At 35.4% G+C, this 16,507-nt stretch overlaps 1 protein-coding gene across 1 annotated transcript in view; it reads right to left on the bottom strand.

The window, feature by feature from the left end:
- Positions 1–2,169: 2,169 nt before the first annotated feature.
- The window catches only part of Mettl15 (methyltransferase like 15), a 159,921-nt gene continuing 145,583 nt past the window's right edge, over positions 2,170–16,507 (bottom strand). Inside the window, exon 10 of the mRNA XM_013019680.1 lies at positions 2,170–2,381. The gene's annotated coding sequence lies outside the window, so the exon portion shown is untranslated. The remainder of the gene's footprint in view (positions 2,382–16,507) is intronic.

The raw sequence follows: 16,507 nt of genomic DNA, 5'->3' as shown, positions 1-16,507 counted from the left end.
AATACAGTAACCTAGATAGAAAATACATGTGTTTAGTTTCTAGAGGCAATAGAGGAGCTCTTTTACCTCTTTTCCTTCAGAAGAGAGACATAACATTAAGTGTCTGCCAATCCTAGGCCTTTACTTGAAAGTACTAAATGAAAGGTTACTGAATGATATGCCCCTGAAGGTTGAGGTCAACATTCTTATTTTAATATCTTTAAACTGTTATACAATTGACAGTCTGTCAATTTATGAGTATAATACATTTCAATTGGTATCACTCTGCTCATTTTTTCCTCTACGTAGCCTAACCTCTTCTACCCCTTCAAGTTATCTAGTTTGTTTTTCACATATGTATATTGAGTATTATGACTATATTCATATAACATTCTCCTCTCAATTTTTGTGGCCCTCAGACAAAATATGTTCCAGCTACTTCATATTCATTCTGTTAAACTGTCAGACCACTCTGGAAAGCAGTATGGAGGTTCCTCAAAAGACTACATAGAGCTCCCTTGTGACCCAGCAATCCCACTTTTGGGCATTTACCCAAAGGATCACAAACAAGGTCATACCAAAGCTACAGCACAACCATGTTTATCACAGCATTATTTACCATAGCTAAGATATGGAACCAACCCAGATGCCCCTCAGTAGGTGAATGGATCAAGAAAATGTGATATACACAATGGAATTTTATACCTATGTCAGAAAAAAAAGTGACATTGCCTCTTTTGTTAGGAAATGGAAAGCCTTGGAAAAAAGCACATTAAGTGAAGTAAGCCAGGCCCAAAGAAACATAGGTCCCATGGTTTCCTTTGTTTGCTGTGACTAGTACATGTCTAGGATAAGCAGGGTAGGTCAAAGGTAATGTACATATGACCATATGAGATAATGTTAAGCAAAATGTACCCCAAGACAGAGACACAAGAGCTTTTTTTTCTCTTTCTTGCTAACATTTTTAATGTACTTACAATACACTATGTGATTCTTTTGTTTCTATTGTTTGTTCTTTCCCCATGGTATAACCCCTGTTTTCACTGGATTTGATGCTGCTGCTCTGCACCTTGTATATATCTTTTTGTAATTTGGGAAGGGGAAGGGATATTTCAGAATGCTTAAATGAGGATGCAGGCTGACTCATTGTGACGACGAGATGTATAGGACACTATATTGAAAATGAACTTTACAATGTTGGGGTGGGGGGGCGGGAGGACTTGGGGAGGTAGGGAGGGACGTGATGGTAGGGGGAAAATAAAGGAGGAGGTAACAATGCTCGCTATGATATGTACTCATTACCCTACTCATGTAACTGTAACCCCTCTGTACAATATTTTTACAATAAAAATTAATTAAATTGTCAGCTGTTCAAAGGAATGACATCATGGGAACTCACCCCTACAAATCCTATACTTCAATCTTCTGATTGTGAAACACTCTCATGCTTCACCGGCTACTAAGCTCAAAAAAACAAGAAGTCCTTGCTACTCGATTTCTGAACAAATCAAGTACTTTGTAAAGCAGAAGGGAATTCCAAAGCATAATTTACAGATCATACCAGAAAATTGTGCAAATACATGTAGAAGAAACTTTCTTGAAATTGATTTAATTAAATTTAATTGTATTGACTGATTAACAATCATCAGCTCACTGTTTCTACTGAATTCAATAAGTGGTATGCATTGTGAGGAGGCATCAGTCAATGTGGCATCTTAAGTATTACTGTTTCTACCAAATGGCTTAATTAATTCAGGCTAGACTTATTAAGTATCGGTCACTTTTCATATATACCAAGATACATATATAAAAATAAATCATGTGATTCTTTCACAATCCAGCAAAATGACCACCATAAGCTAACAATTTTAGGAAAACAAGGTAAGAATTTTATTGGAAAAGCCATAGGAACCCATGATCAAAGCAGAATTGATGTCATTGAAAAGATGAAACATCATGAATATCTATATGTGTACAGTTACCTTTCATTGGAGAAGCTTGTCATAAGAAAAAGAAAATCTGGGGCTGGGAGGGTGGCTCAGGGGTAGAGTGCTTGCCTTGCATGCATGAAGTCCTGGGTTCGATTCTTCAGCATCACATAAGCAGAAAAAGCCAGAAGTGGCGCTCTGGCTCAAGTAGTAGAGAGCTAGCCTTGAGCTGAAGAGCTGAGGGACAGTGCTCAGGCTCAGAGTTCAGGCCCCACAACCACCACCATCACCAACAAAAAAATCTCTCATCAGTACTGTAGACTTCCTAACAGAAAAATATCAGAACTGAAAGAATCCATGAAACATTCTAGGATATTTTTTAGGATTGAGAATTTTTATCTTCTGCCATTTCCAAGAACACACTCCTCTCTTTTATAACTTCCATTCCTCTAGCTTCTGTACCAGAATATTTGACTAAAATATATAAAAGAAGACAGAAAAGAAGATTAGACCCAAATATGACTGAACATGATCGTTAGAATAGAGCAAATTGAATGATGGAAATGTTCACAGACATTCCTCTGCATTTATGTCATTATAAATGAAAATTTTTCTAACTCTTTCTGCTCCTTCCTAACTGCCACTACAAAGATATTTTTCTTTGTTAGCCATCTGCTAATTAACAGAAATGGAATTCTTATGTGTCGTAGAGCCTTGTGACAACAAAAGCTAATTGCTAGAAATCATTTCTTGCTTTTCTTATTGCTTTCTCCACATCCCTTCCTCCTTCATTATTTTTTAGGCAAAACATATTATACTTATATGGAATTAGGTATAAATACTACTTACCAGATTCTAAGATACATAAGGATGGTATCATCACACTTTATATACAATTAAAATTGGATATAAATGAGTAGCATGTGTGGACATGTAATAAGAATGTGAAAGAAAAGCAGTTAAATTCCTTAAGATTTGTTCTGTGGCCTAACATGTGGAGCATGTTCTCCATGCACTACAGAAGAATATCTTACAATGCTGTGGTGGGGTGGGATGTTATGATTTGTCTGGGACACCCAAGAAACCCAATTAGTCTCTAATGTTGCACAAGTTCTCTGCTTCCTCAGTGATCATCAATCTCATTATTTTTCCTTAATAAAGGTAGGAGTATCGAGATCCCCTATTGTCATTCTACTTCTTTTTGTTTATTTATTTATTTTTGTCGGTTGTGGGGCTTGAACTCTGGGCCTGGGCGCTGTCCCTCAGCTCTTCAGCTCAAGGCTAGTGCTCTCCCACTTGAGCTACAGTGCCACTTCCGGTTTTCTGGTGGTTTATTGGAGATAAGAGTTTCACGGATTTTTCTGTCTCGGCTGGCTTTGAACGGCGATCCTCAGATCTCAGCCTCCTGAGTAGCTAGGATTACAGGCATGAGCCGCTGGCGCCTGGCTTGTTGCTTATTTCTTTATATCAATGTTTGCTACATATGTTTGAGTTCCCAGATGTCAGGTACATGTGCTTATAATTATTGTATCTTAGCGAATTGATTCCTACAGCATCATGTAATGCTCTTGTCTCATGTTGCAGTTATAAATTAAAGTCTATTTTTCCACACAGAATTATGGTCCCATTGCTCTATTTTGGTTATCATTTTTCCTGGGACATCTTTTTTTTTCATCCTTTAACTTTTAGCTGTGTGTTCTTAGAGTCATCTGTAGACAACAGTTTTTTGATTGAGAAGTTTAATCCATTCATCTTGCTGTTTTCTGTGTATCTTGTTTTACATTTTTCTTATTCTTTTCTTGTTACCTTCCTTTAGATACTATTGATTATTTTTATAGTGACATGCTTTGAATCCTTTCTCATTTTCGCTTGAAAATCTATAAATATTTTCTTTATGGTTACCAAAATGGCTTCATACTTAAGACAACTTAAAAAGGGAAACAACTCAGTCACTTTCTCTACTCCTCTATATACCCCTATTCTGTCATTATTGTTACTTTTTGAGACCCCGTCTCAGGTAATGCAGTCTACCTTCAAATTCTGGATCCTCCTTTTCTACATCACATTGTTATAGTGGGTCAACCTGTATCCTTATTTAAGCATTTTGTTTTTTCTCTTCCCCTCCCTGAATTAGAAAAGTGTATATACAAAATGCAGAGCACCAACATCAAATACAGAGAAAACTTCAGTTGGGGGGGGGAGGGAAGAGGGAGTAGTTGGAGAAGTGGGGAGGGATGGTAGGGGGAAAAGGAGGCAACAATACTCCATAGGAAATGTATTATCTTACTCATATAACTGTAACTCCTCTGTACGCATTTTTACCAAAAAAAAAAAAAAACAACGTACAAATAAATTTCTCAATCCTCTTGCCTTAGCTTCTAGTATGCTGGAATTACAGCACTATCACACCCAGATGTAGTCATACAGTTTTGTAAGTATTGTCTCATTTTTAGTTATGTAAATTCAGTATCAGAAAGGTGACTTATGCACTACCTGGTACAGTGTCGTATGATTTGTTTTTGCCTATTTAGCCTTACAAGTTTGATATTTTCCTATTCTTTAATGTTTATGTCAAATGTTCTTTCATTTCATCATGGAGATCTCTTTTTAGAAATGTTTTTACAAGGAAGGTGTGTCTAAATTCTCTCATTATTTATTTGGGAAGGTTTTTAATTATTCTGTATTTTTAAAGAAGAGTTTTAGTAGATATAGTAATCTTTTTTTTCCTTTTACCACTTTGAATGTATATCACTCTCAGTATTTCTGATAGTATGATTATAAACTTATTTAAAAACCTTCCTTCTATGTGATAAGTGTTTTCACCTACTTTCAAAATTCTCTTCACCTTTCACTTTGGACAATTTTATTATAATGAGCTTTGGCAAGTTCCTCTTTTGGTCTATTCTAGTTGGAATGCTTTCAGCTATTTGAATTTAGATATCTGAGAACTTTCTCAGACTTGAGAAATTTTCAACCATTATTTTTTCATATATTCTTCACAGTTAAGTTTTTATCCATCTGCAAGTCCATAGGACATATACTGGTCTGCTTCAAGGTATCCCTTAAGTATTGTATGCTTTTTCTCACTTTTCTTTCTTCATTTACTATTTTTCTTCTGATTTAATTATTTCAAAAGGACTGTCCTTGAATTTGGTGAGTTTTCTTCTTGATAGGACTTACTGTTGGATCTCTTTAATTTTACAATTCAGTTACAGAATTCATAAGGGCTAGGATTTCTGTGGTTTTTTTTCATAGCTTCTTTTGTTTGATTGAGAAGTTTAATCCATTCATCTATTCATTTTGTTTATGCATCATTTTCTTGATTGAATTTGGTTGACTGACTTCCTTATAGCTCACTAAACTTTTTAAAGATGTTTATGTTTTATTCATTACCACATAATTCACAGATTTCTGCTTCTTTACAACTAGCTTTGGAAGATTCCTCTTGTTTATTTCCTTGAGCTGTTTTCTTGTTTGTTTTTATGCCTTGTTAGCTTTTTGCTGAGATTTTGACATTAGATAGTAACCTTCCTTGTTTTCTAGTCTGAATCTATATAGAAGATTTTTTTTTTTTTACCAATCATTCATTCTAGCTAGAGAGTATAGAAACCTACAAACATTGGCTGGCTATATTTCTTCTCTGAGCATGAACAGGTAATTTCCAGTTAGATTTGCTTGATTTCCCTCTCCCCTCCCCCTCCCTCATTTGCTCTTTCTCTCTCTCTGGTATCTGTTTATGTATTACAGGTTCTAAAATTCTTTAACTATATTCTAAGCGGTCTTTACTCTCAAAAGCCCAATACATCTCAACCATGCCATTTTTCTGTCTATACTCTGAGTTGAATGAGGCAAAAAAAAAAAAAAAAACCCAAAACACAAACAAATCAAAACAAAACACCTAATCCCTTAGTCAGCAACCTGTAAAGTCACAACAGTCTTCTTCTCTGCCAAGTGGACATGATTTGGACATTTTTCTTCTGCTCTCAGTAAGTTATGCCAGCTTGTAGGTATAGGTAATTATGAAAGAAATTGCTTTTATTGTCCATTTCAACAAGTTTTTCTTTTTTTGTTTTATGCTTGATTGGAGGTACTGTAACTTCTTCATTGTTTTCTGGTATTCTCAGACATGCTTTTTAGACTGTATATGGTCAGCGTTCTGTGGGGGAAGAAAGGCAGAGACTTCCTATTCTACCATTTGGTTTAATATAGTGCACCTGATAATGTGCACTTGAATATGGGTTTTACAGAGCATGAGGTTCAAGTTACCCACCTTCATTCCTGATTTTGTTTTAGGGAGGTCCTTGAATGATACTGAATTATCTTAAAGACTTCCATAGATATTTTATGTTTATATACTTTCTAACTCTTGAAAACTCAGAAGGCCACTAGTGTTTTCTACTCTTCGGTGATACGGTTTTCAGTGCTTTGTGAATGAGCTCATTGAACTGATAGCTCTAGGCATCAAAATGTGAATTTTGACTTTTTTTTCTTTTCAACGAAGTATTATGATCTACACAGTTTCAACTCGTTGCTCCTCATTTTACTCTCAGGAGAAACTGAAATGAGGCTGTTCTGAGGAGTGTGACAGGACATGAGGCGGCAGACTTCCCCACTGCAAGCATACCAATGAGCTCATAGCATGTTTGCATTCTGAGGGAACAGTGTTAAGGGGAGGGAAATGGTAGGTAAAGGAGTGATTTTGCCAGGCACTGATGTCTCATGCCTGTAATCCTAGCCACTCAGGAGCCTAAGATCTAAGGATCTCTGTTCAAAGCCAGCCCATGCAGGAAAGCCCTGAGACTCTTACCTCCAATTAACCATCAGAAAACTGGAAGTGGCACTGTGGCTCAAGTGGTAGAGGACTAGCCTTGAGCTGAAGAGCTGAGGGACAGAGCTCAGGCTCTTTCTAAAATGAGTTATAAAGAGATTATGGTGTCCATATTCCTGGAGATCTTAAAAAGAGAAAACCTGATTATGGAGCTTAGATATGGAATTAAAAGACTTGCTTTAATCACTCTGTTAAGATCCTTTACAGATCCATGATGGCAAAATCATGCAGCTTCTTCAGAGGGATGGTTTTCTTTTTTATTTCCTATAAGAATATTTCCATAGTCAAATTTGGCTTAGGACCAAACAGATACATGGACATAGACATCGCAGTAACAGCTCCTAGTCTCTCAGAAACCACTCAAGAAAACTCAAGTTAATAGAGTTTAGAAGTTCACGTTTATATAAATAACTCAAATGATTATATTTACATCAGATCTGAATGCAACTGATTTGGTGAGTTTTATGGCCATTTATAATTGAGTCAGTCCATCAGTTCATTTTTTATTATTGTACATAAAATAATGAGATTCTTTATAAAATTTTCACATATAAAATACTTTGATCTCAGTCCACCCCCATTATTAACTCTGCCCGTCTAAAGAACCTATTTTTTTTCTCTTCCCTACCATCTACATGTCTTAAAATGTAGATACCATATATGAGAGAAAACAGTTTGTTGTTGTTGTTGGTGGTGGTGGTGTTGGTGGTGCCTTTTTTTTAAGCAGTACTACTATTTGAACTCAGAGCCTCATGCTAGCCACTTTAATCATACCTCCAGTCTAAAGAAAATACTTATTATTTGTCTTTCTGGGTCTTGCTTATTACACTTAACATGTTGATCATTTCCATCATATTTTAGTTAACAAGATGATTAATTCCATTAATTTTCCTGCAAATGACATAATTTGTTCTCTACTATGCAGATTCCACAATAATTCACTCTATTATTGTATGGGTATGTGTAATGCATATGTATACTTTATATATATAATTCATAGCCATAGGGGATATGTAATCATTTTTATTCACATTTATTTATGGCTAAGGATGTTGAACACTTTTTCCTCCTGTACATATTGGTCATTTGTACTTTTTTGGAGAACCATCTGTTCAATTAATTTCCCCATTTATTGATCTAATTATTCTTTCTTTGGTGTTTAATTACTTGAATTCATTATATAGTCTGAATATTAATTCCTTGTCAGATGAATAAATGCTAAAGAGTTTCCCCAATTCTGTAAGCTTTCTCTTTTTCTACTAATTGTCTCCTTTGACATACAAAAATCTTTTAATTTGGTACAGTCTCACTTGCCAGTTCTTGCTCTTATTTTGTACATCATTGATAAACAAACCAACAAGGCAGCCTATACAATAGGAGACTTTTACTAGCTATACATCAAACAATGAGCTTAAAAACTAAATCATCAAAGAATCAACAACCCAATTCATAAATGGGCTAATGAATAGAGAATTCCCAGAAGAAGTAAAATGGCCAATAGACACATGAAGAAATCTCACCATCTCTGGCCATTATAAATAAATATTAATCAAAACAACACTGAGTTTCCACCTCACCTCAGTTACAATGGCCATCATTAAGAATACAAACAACAATAAATACCGACGTGGAAATGGGCAAAATGGATCCCTAATACACTGTTGGTAAACTTGTTCAACTACTTTGGAAAACTATATGGAGGTTCCTTGACAAACTAAACATACGACTACCCTATGATCCAGCAATTCCAATCCTAGGAATTTATCCTATATTCACCATTGCCAGGGTATGGAATCAATTCAGATGGTCTTCAATGGATGAATACATCAAGAAAATGTAATATATAAACATAATTGAATTTGACTCATCTATTAGAAGGAATGATATTGCATCATTGGAAAAGAAATGGAAGTATTTGAAGTAAGACAGGTCCAGAGAGGCAGAGGTTGCATGTTTTTCCTTAGATGTGGAAGCTAGAATTGGTTTACAAATATACAAGTAATTATCTTGAGCGGAATGCATGTGTACATAAATGTATTAATTGAAGTGTGGTATATTTAGGAGAGAACTCAAACAGTGTTAATTCCTTAGAAAGATAAAATCATAGCTCAACAAAACAGGTAATTGAAATGTTGGTGTGAAGTCAAGGGAAAGGGTGTAGATAAAGAGGAGGGGAGAAGGTAGTCAAAAATTCTGTACCCTACAAAATTTAAGAGAAGTGATAGGGAGGGAGGGATGAGAACGTTGAAAGGGTGACATCAATCAAGATGCATTGTATTCATACATTTCTTTGTTGAATGGCAACTCCTTTGTACAACTACTTACAGATTATTTAAAACAGAAAGTCATTGATTAGCCTATAATTTGCCTGTGATTCTCTTTAGTAGTTTCATAGTTTCAGATACTTTTTCATTTTAGTTTTATGGTCAAAGTGATGTACAAAGGGGTTACAGTTACATATGCAACACAGTGGACACAGTTCTTGTCAAACTTGTTACACCCCTTCTCCCTCCCACCTCTGCCAAGTTGTACAGTTATTTACAACATTGTCTTGTGATTATCGCTGTTATGGTCTTTAATCTGTTTTGGTTTTTATACAGGGTTAAAGATAGCAGTTTAGTTTCATGTAGTTATATAATAATCTGGTGGCTATAACTGATTGGGTTTATTTCTAGGTTCTCTATTTTATGTCATTGGTGCATACACACACACACACACACACACACACACACACACACGTATGTTTTGTTACAGTACAATAGTGATTTTATTGTGGATCCTCTGTAGTATAATTTGAAATGAGGCGTTTGGAAATCTCGAGTTTTGTTTACTCCAGATTGCTTTGGCTATTCAGGACCTTTTGTGTTTCTATACGAATTACAGAACATTTTTCTATCTCTGTCAAGAATTTCATTATGATTCTTGTGTGGCCTACACTGAACTGTAGATCACCTTCAGAAATAGTTATTTTGCAATATTAATTTTGCTATTTGATGAATAGGTGAAGACTTTGCATCTCGTTATGCTGTCTTCAATGTCTTCAATGTTTACAGTTTACTTTGGGAAGGTCTCTGACATCCTTGGCTAACTAAGTCTGTTCCTAGGTCTTCTTTGAGGCTATTCTGAATGGAATGATTTTCCTCATTCGTTTCTCAGCATATTACTAGTATATAGAAAAGCACCTGATTTTTTGTAAGTTGATTTTGTATCATGTAAAATTGCTACACGTATTTGCCAGCTCTATAAGCTTCCTCCACCCCAAACGGAACCTCAAACCCAGAGCATGGGCACTGCCCCTGCGCTTATGGTGCTTTCCACCATGGTTTCAAAGCAGGATCCTAAGAACTCAGCCTCCCGAATAGCTAGGATTACCAGCATGTAATTCTGGTAATGACTTTTAAATATAGAATTATATATGCAAATAAGAATAGTTTGACTATTTCATTTTTCCTATTTCTATCCCTTTTCCTTCTTTGTCTTTTCCTGTACAGTCTTAAGAATTCAAGCAAGAGGGAGTGGACAGTCTTATCTTGATCCTGATTGTTGAGGAAATTATTTAAAAAATTACCTTTAAGTTATTGTACAGAGGAGTTGCCAATGCCATTTATGAATATAGCATCTTGGTCAATGTCACCCCTTTCTCACCTGCCCCTCCCAACTCCCTGTCCCTTTTATCTGAATTGTAGGTTATGTATTGACATTTTTGCAATTTAACAAAGCAGTTTATGTGTCAATGCATCTTGATCTGTGTCACCACTTCAACATCTCCATCCCCCTTTAAACAACCCTTCACCTTATAAGTTCTCAATTCTGTGTTATAAACAATGAAGTCTTTCACATTCAGTGTAATGTTGGTTATATGCTTGTCATATATAGTTTTTATTATGTTGAGGTATGACATTATTGTTGAGTTCTATGAATTTTTATTTGTTGTTTTATCTCTTATAGATGCAGTACAATTTATGATGGTTTAAAATACAGAAAATAAAACTTATCGATTGCATAGATAGCCATTTTTTTTGTGGATTTAATGACAAAGATTTCAGTACACTCCCAAATGCTAGGATTTGTTTTTAAAGAAAAGTAAATGGTATAAAATTAGAAGAAAATAGTCACTCTTTAAAAAAGAAGTTGGTTAGGGTTGTTATGCATGTAGAGCCAGACAGTTTTAATATTTTTTATTTTTTTAGATTTTAAAAATGTTATTGTAATGATGCTATATTTTCAGTTTCTTTGGGATTTTTTTTTTGGTCATTTGTGGGGCCTGAACTCTGGGCCTGGGCACAGTCCCTCAGCTCTTCAGCTCAAGGCTAGTGATCTACTCCTTGAGCCACAGTGCCACTTCTGGTTTTTTTCTGCTTATGTGGTACTGGGCCTCATGCATGAGAGGCAAGCACTCTACCACTGAGCCACCTTCCCAGTCCTGGGAATATTTTTATCATGAGATACTGAAAATTTTCAAAGGCTTTCCCAACATCAGTTCAGATGATCATGTGATTTTTGTCCTTGACTCTATTTACATGCTGTATTACATCTATTGATTTGTGTATGTTGAATTGTCCTATCCTTGTAATGAAACCAACTTGATCATAGTGTATGGTATTTTTGATGTGTTCGTCAATCAATTTGTATTTTAGAGTTATTTTTGTCTATGTTTATCAGGAAAATTAATATCTTTCCTTCCCTCTCCCTCCCTCCTTACCCTTTTCTGTTTCCTTTCCTTTCCTTTTTCCTTTCCTTTCTTTTCCCTTTCCTTTCCTTTCTTTTTCCTTTCCTTTCTTTTTCCTTTCCTTTCCTTTCCTTCGCTTCCCTTCCCTTCCCTTTCTTTCCCTTTCCTTCTTCTGTTCTATCTTTATATGCTTTTGGAATAAGGGTAATACTAGCTTCATAGAATGAAGCTGGTACCATTCTTTCCCTTGGAGGAATAAAACTATATGTAGGGAGAAGAATCCGTGCAAGGGAAATAAGGAGAAAAATGACCTAGTATGGCAGGAGGGAAAATGATGGTGTGAGAAAAAGTTGGAAAGACAAGAAGAACCCATGTCACGGGAGACTTAAAGGGTATGATATGCTTTCTTCCATTTGATTTCAAAAACATTGTTAAATATGATTTTTTTATCAGTGAAGAAAATGAAGCCCCAGAAATTTAACTCAATCTAATATTATAATTTCTCCAAAGATCAAAAAAGCCTAGCCTTGCAGAGATTCCTTTCATTGGTAAATAAGTTCAAATTGCCACCAAGTATGTAGATGGATGGAACCTAGAAAATTCCAAAATTGTTGAAAATGAGAATTCTGGAAAAGTCTTTCAAAAGGACCGACTTTGGAACCATGAAATAGGGATAGAATCATATAAAATTTTCTCCCTCAAAGTGGTAATTAACATTAGTTAGTACCAGTTAGGAAAAATGAAAATGGGTCGGGATCTTGTCTTTATCAACCAGTAGGCAAGACCTTGGTGAATGGCCAAGTGATAGATGAATTCATCTCAGTCACTACTATGCTGGCAAATTAGAAAACATCTAAGATGTATTATCTCACTCAATTTCTGTTCCATATCCCTTACTCTCTTTCACAATATTTCTCAATATCTTTTTTTTTTTGGCCATGGACTTTGATTGACTAGGAGCATACATGAAGGCATTAGAAGTTCAATTTTAAAATGTTTTGTAAAAATTGGGGGGGGATCACCCAATTATAAAACCACTCACCAATTTCCCTTAAGCTTTATGTCACTGTATGAATCGCAATATTTATTGTCCTGACCTTTTTGCTTCTATTTGTTGAATGAGCTGAGCTAAGGAGGAGACAATAAAGTCAGTTTATTTTTTTCTTTCTCTCACAGCTGCCCTGCAGCCATTCTACCATATATCTCTTCTCTGTCCTTTCAGACTAGTTCCTTTGCTTTCCTGGTTTTTGCTGGAAATAGAATTGTGTCATTTCCAATATTAAAATATATCTGAGACAGCGTTCGATTTCTCATCCAATTTTATGCAGATCTCTTACCCAGTGTAAGAGAAGAATTGTACCAATTAACAGCAGGAAACATGACAGAGCCTAGTTCTTCTTCACAAAATACTATTCTCTGCTTGTCCTTTACCCCACTTTCTTCTTCTAGGCAACATTGGATTTTGAGAGGGAAAGGATGAAGAAACAGAGAAATGTTTTATCCATTGAGAGTGCTATTACTACCAGGTACTGATGTGTTCTGTGGACATTCTGATGCTTTAATGGGTTCTTCAGAGTTCTCGTGCTAAGAATGTTTCTGTCCTCAAATATGCACTTCACTTGATGAAAGCTCTGCTCCAAAAACAGAGTTCTTACAGCCTTAGTCCCTTACTGTCTTTCATTGTCTCAAGATGCGTCTGGCATACCCTCTTTTAAATATGGAGATACAATTTACCATTGTCTTCAGTCACATTTCCAAATAGGAAAATCCCACTTGACATTTTATTACACTTACACATCCAGAAGGCTAAGCTCTCTTGCATCTCAGCTGATACCCATCTCTTCTACACGATGACTACACCTCTCATTCCTTCTTACCATAATTACCTTCTTTCCATGGTATGAGAAAGTGATATGATTTGAGTATGTTTTTTCCCTGTTGAGAGTCATGTTGAAGTTTAATGAAATAGTGAGATGTTAAGAGAGTGAAAACTTAATCTGAGTATCATGTTTAGTACTGAGGTCCTTCGGGGGTTGACTAGGATTAGAAAGGTCTATAAAATAGAATCTCCATGATTGAACACTAATGGCAGTATAAGAAGAGGGTATGAAACCAGAGGACCAGAAGAACATACATTTTGTGCTCCCTGTTTCATCCTATGCGATGTTCTGTAATACTTTGAGATTGCCAAACAAGTATGTCACTACGAGATGCAATCTGTCTACCTTAGAACAGAAACATGAGTCAAAACAGATCTCTTTTCTTTATCAATTGCTCAGTCTATGGTATCATTATTAGCATCGGAAAGTGGACCAAAACAGAGAACTTTTGGCATATATTTATGAGCACACATTACTTATATAATGGAGATTTATTATATTTTCACACATGCATACAAGGTACTTCAGTTGAATTCATTTTACTCTTTAGTCCCTCCTTTCTCTTCCCTTTTAAAGATTTTAGTGGATTTCATTATGTTATTTCCACACATATATGCAATGTACTTCCATTATTCACTTCCATCATTCCATCCTTTCCTAACCCTTCTCCTGCGGCCTCCCACCAAATAGTCCAACTTTTACCTTCACACCACATTATTATTATTATTGTTGTTAGGGCTAGAATATGAATGAAAACATGAGATATTTTTCTTGGTAGGGTTTGGCTTGTTTCATTCAACACGATGATGTCCAGTTCAATCCATATTTCTGCAATGTAATTTGGTTTTTCCTTATGGAAAATAATATTCTATTGTGCATATTTTCCTTACCTACTCATATTAGGCTCCTAGACTATTTTCACAATTATTAGTAATAGTGCAGCTATAAACATGGGTGTTTATCACATCCATGGTTATCGCATAGGATGAAACAGGGAGCACAAAATGTATGTTCTTCTGGTCTTCTGGTTTCACAGATAACCATGAATACCTACATATATTCATAGGCATCTCTATTGAAGGTTAACTAACATTCTTTCAAATATAGGACATAGCAGGATCATATCCTCGTTCTGTTCTTTGTTTTTGAAAAGCCTCCATAATGATTTCCATAGCTCTTACACTTTCCCATTGCATAGAGTTCTTTTTCTTCCATATACTCCTTTTTTTTTGATAGCCATTCTAGGAAGGTAAGATAAAATCCCAGTCTTGTTTTGATTTGCCTTACCTTTGTGTCTGAACTGTTCCCCATGCATTTAGTAGCCATTTGTACTTCATCATTTGAGAGCTGTCAGTTCAACCCACTTGCCTATTTATTAATTGGGCCACATGTTCTTTTGGTGTTTAAGTACTATACTATAGATCTTTATATGTTCTGAATATTAATCCTTTGATGCATGAATAGCCTACAAAGATTTTTTTTCCCATTTGAGTGTTGTCTCTTCATACTGATTTCCTTTGATTTGCAAAAGCTTTTAAATTTGATGAAAACCCATTTGTCAATTCTTGCTCTTACATTCTAAGCAATTGGGAGTTTCAGTCAGAATATCATTGCCTATGCTTAACCCCTTTGCTTGTTTTTCTATCGTGGTTTCAAAGTTTCTGATTTTATATTATGATCTTTGAGTCATTTTGATCTTCCTATAGGATAAGAGATGAGTCTAGTTCCAATTCTAGACATATGGAGAGATGTTTTCCAAGTATTATTTTCTCCAACTTATGTATTTGGTTCCTTCGTCAAAAGTGAACTCACTTTAGCTACATGGGTTTACTTCTGCATTTTCTATTCTATTCCAAGTGACATTTGTACTTGGTTCAACAGACATAACTATTTTGAACCATTATTTTAGCAAAAAAATACAAAATTTGAGCACATTTTTAAAATTTGTGATCTGCTAATGCCTGATGGTATATTTTGGTTTTGATGTTTCTTATCATCTCACAATCAATATTATCCAAGTTAAACAATAAACCTTTCAAAATGGGTCATTTTTCATCAGATATTTTCCCAAACACTGGTGGTCTCAAACCAATTTGCTCTTTTACCTTCTAAAGAGCCTACCCATCATGCTTCTAAGACTTTTCTCCTTGTATTCCCCATCTAACACTGAGTCTGAGAAAGTAAGGAAACATTTCAATCTGAGCCCAAGAATATGGATAGGATCTGGTTGTATGACAAATCTTGTTTAAATGACTTTATAGCAATATTCTTGCTTCATTGCTTAGTCTCATTTTTCCTAGTTACTACTGCCAATTTTCCACAGCCATAGATTGTACTGTCTATTCAGTTTAAATTTTTTGCCTGCTTTCTCACACCATGTAATGTTACTACCAACAAGGCCATATTTTGCTGACACAGCTTGATTCAGGGACATTTTGATGTAAATCACTGACTACCATGTTATACCCAGATATACTTTCTTTCTTCCATGAGCCTCACCTTATGTTGACCCACTTTCTCCATGACACTTAGGGAAGGACTGCAGATAAGCATAAAGGAAAATAAAAATTGAGATATAGGAGATATTAGGCTCTATGATGGAATCATGATCAAAGATATAGGAAATATCCAGGATAAGGTAAAATCTAGAGATGGTAAGAGTTATGAAAATGCAAAACACTGGTTGAAAAATATATTCTTATTTGAGTCACCAGTACAAAAAAAATTATTCTTTTCCTAGTAGACATGTAGTTTATAGTATCTCTCAGACTTTTATTAAAGTTATGTTTCCACATATGACTGCACTGCATTCCAATCAATCTCACCCTTCATGTTCCCCATCCCCCACCCAATAACATCCCTAACACGGTACCTTATTCTGTTTTCATAGTTGAAAATAATCTATTTTGACATCTTCCTTATCCTCCCCACCAGCCCAACTCCCACCTGCAGACTCTTTTCCTCTTCCTTCCCCAACTCCCTTTTAATCAACAGATTTCATCCAGTTTCTCTGTGGCTGTCATTGGTTTTTGAATGCTATCTTCTCTTATTCAGGTCCATACATATGTATTGAGTGTTTACTATGCATTATCTTATTCTTGCTGTTAGAGTGATAGAGGTGAGTAAAACTTGAGAAAAAAATTCTTATTGACAGATCCCAAAGGCAATTGGGTAGACAGGTAGGTTATTAAATATGATATGAAAAAATCCTTCCAGTTATCAT

This window comes from Dipodomys ordii, unplaced genomic scaffold (genome assembly GCF_000151885.1).
Source record: "Dipodomys ordii isolate 6190 unplaced genomic scaffold, Dord_2.0 Scaffold46, whole genome shotgun sequence".
Lineage (NCBI taxonomy): Eukaryota > Metazoa > Chordata > Mammalia > Rodentia > Heteromyidae > Dipodomys > Dipodomys ordii.
Note: the sequence above shows the minus strand (reverse complement) of the source record. Positions and strands in the feature narration are given on the sequence as shown.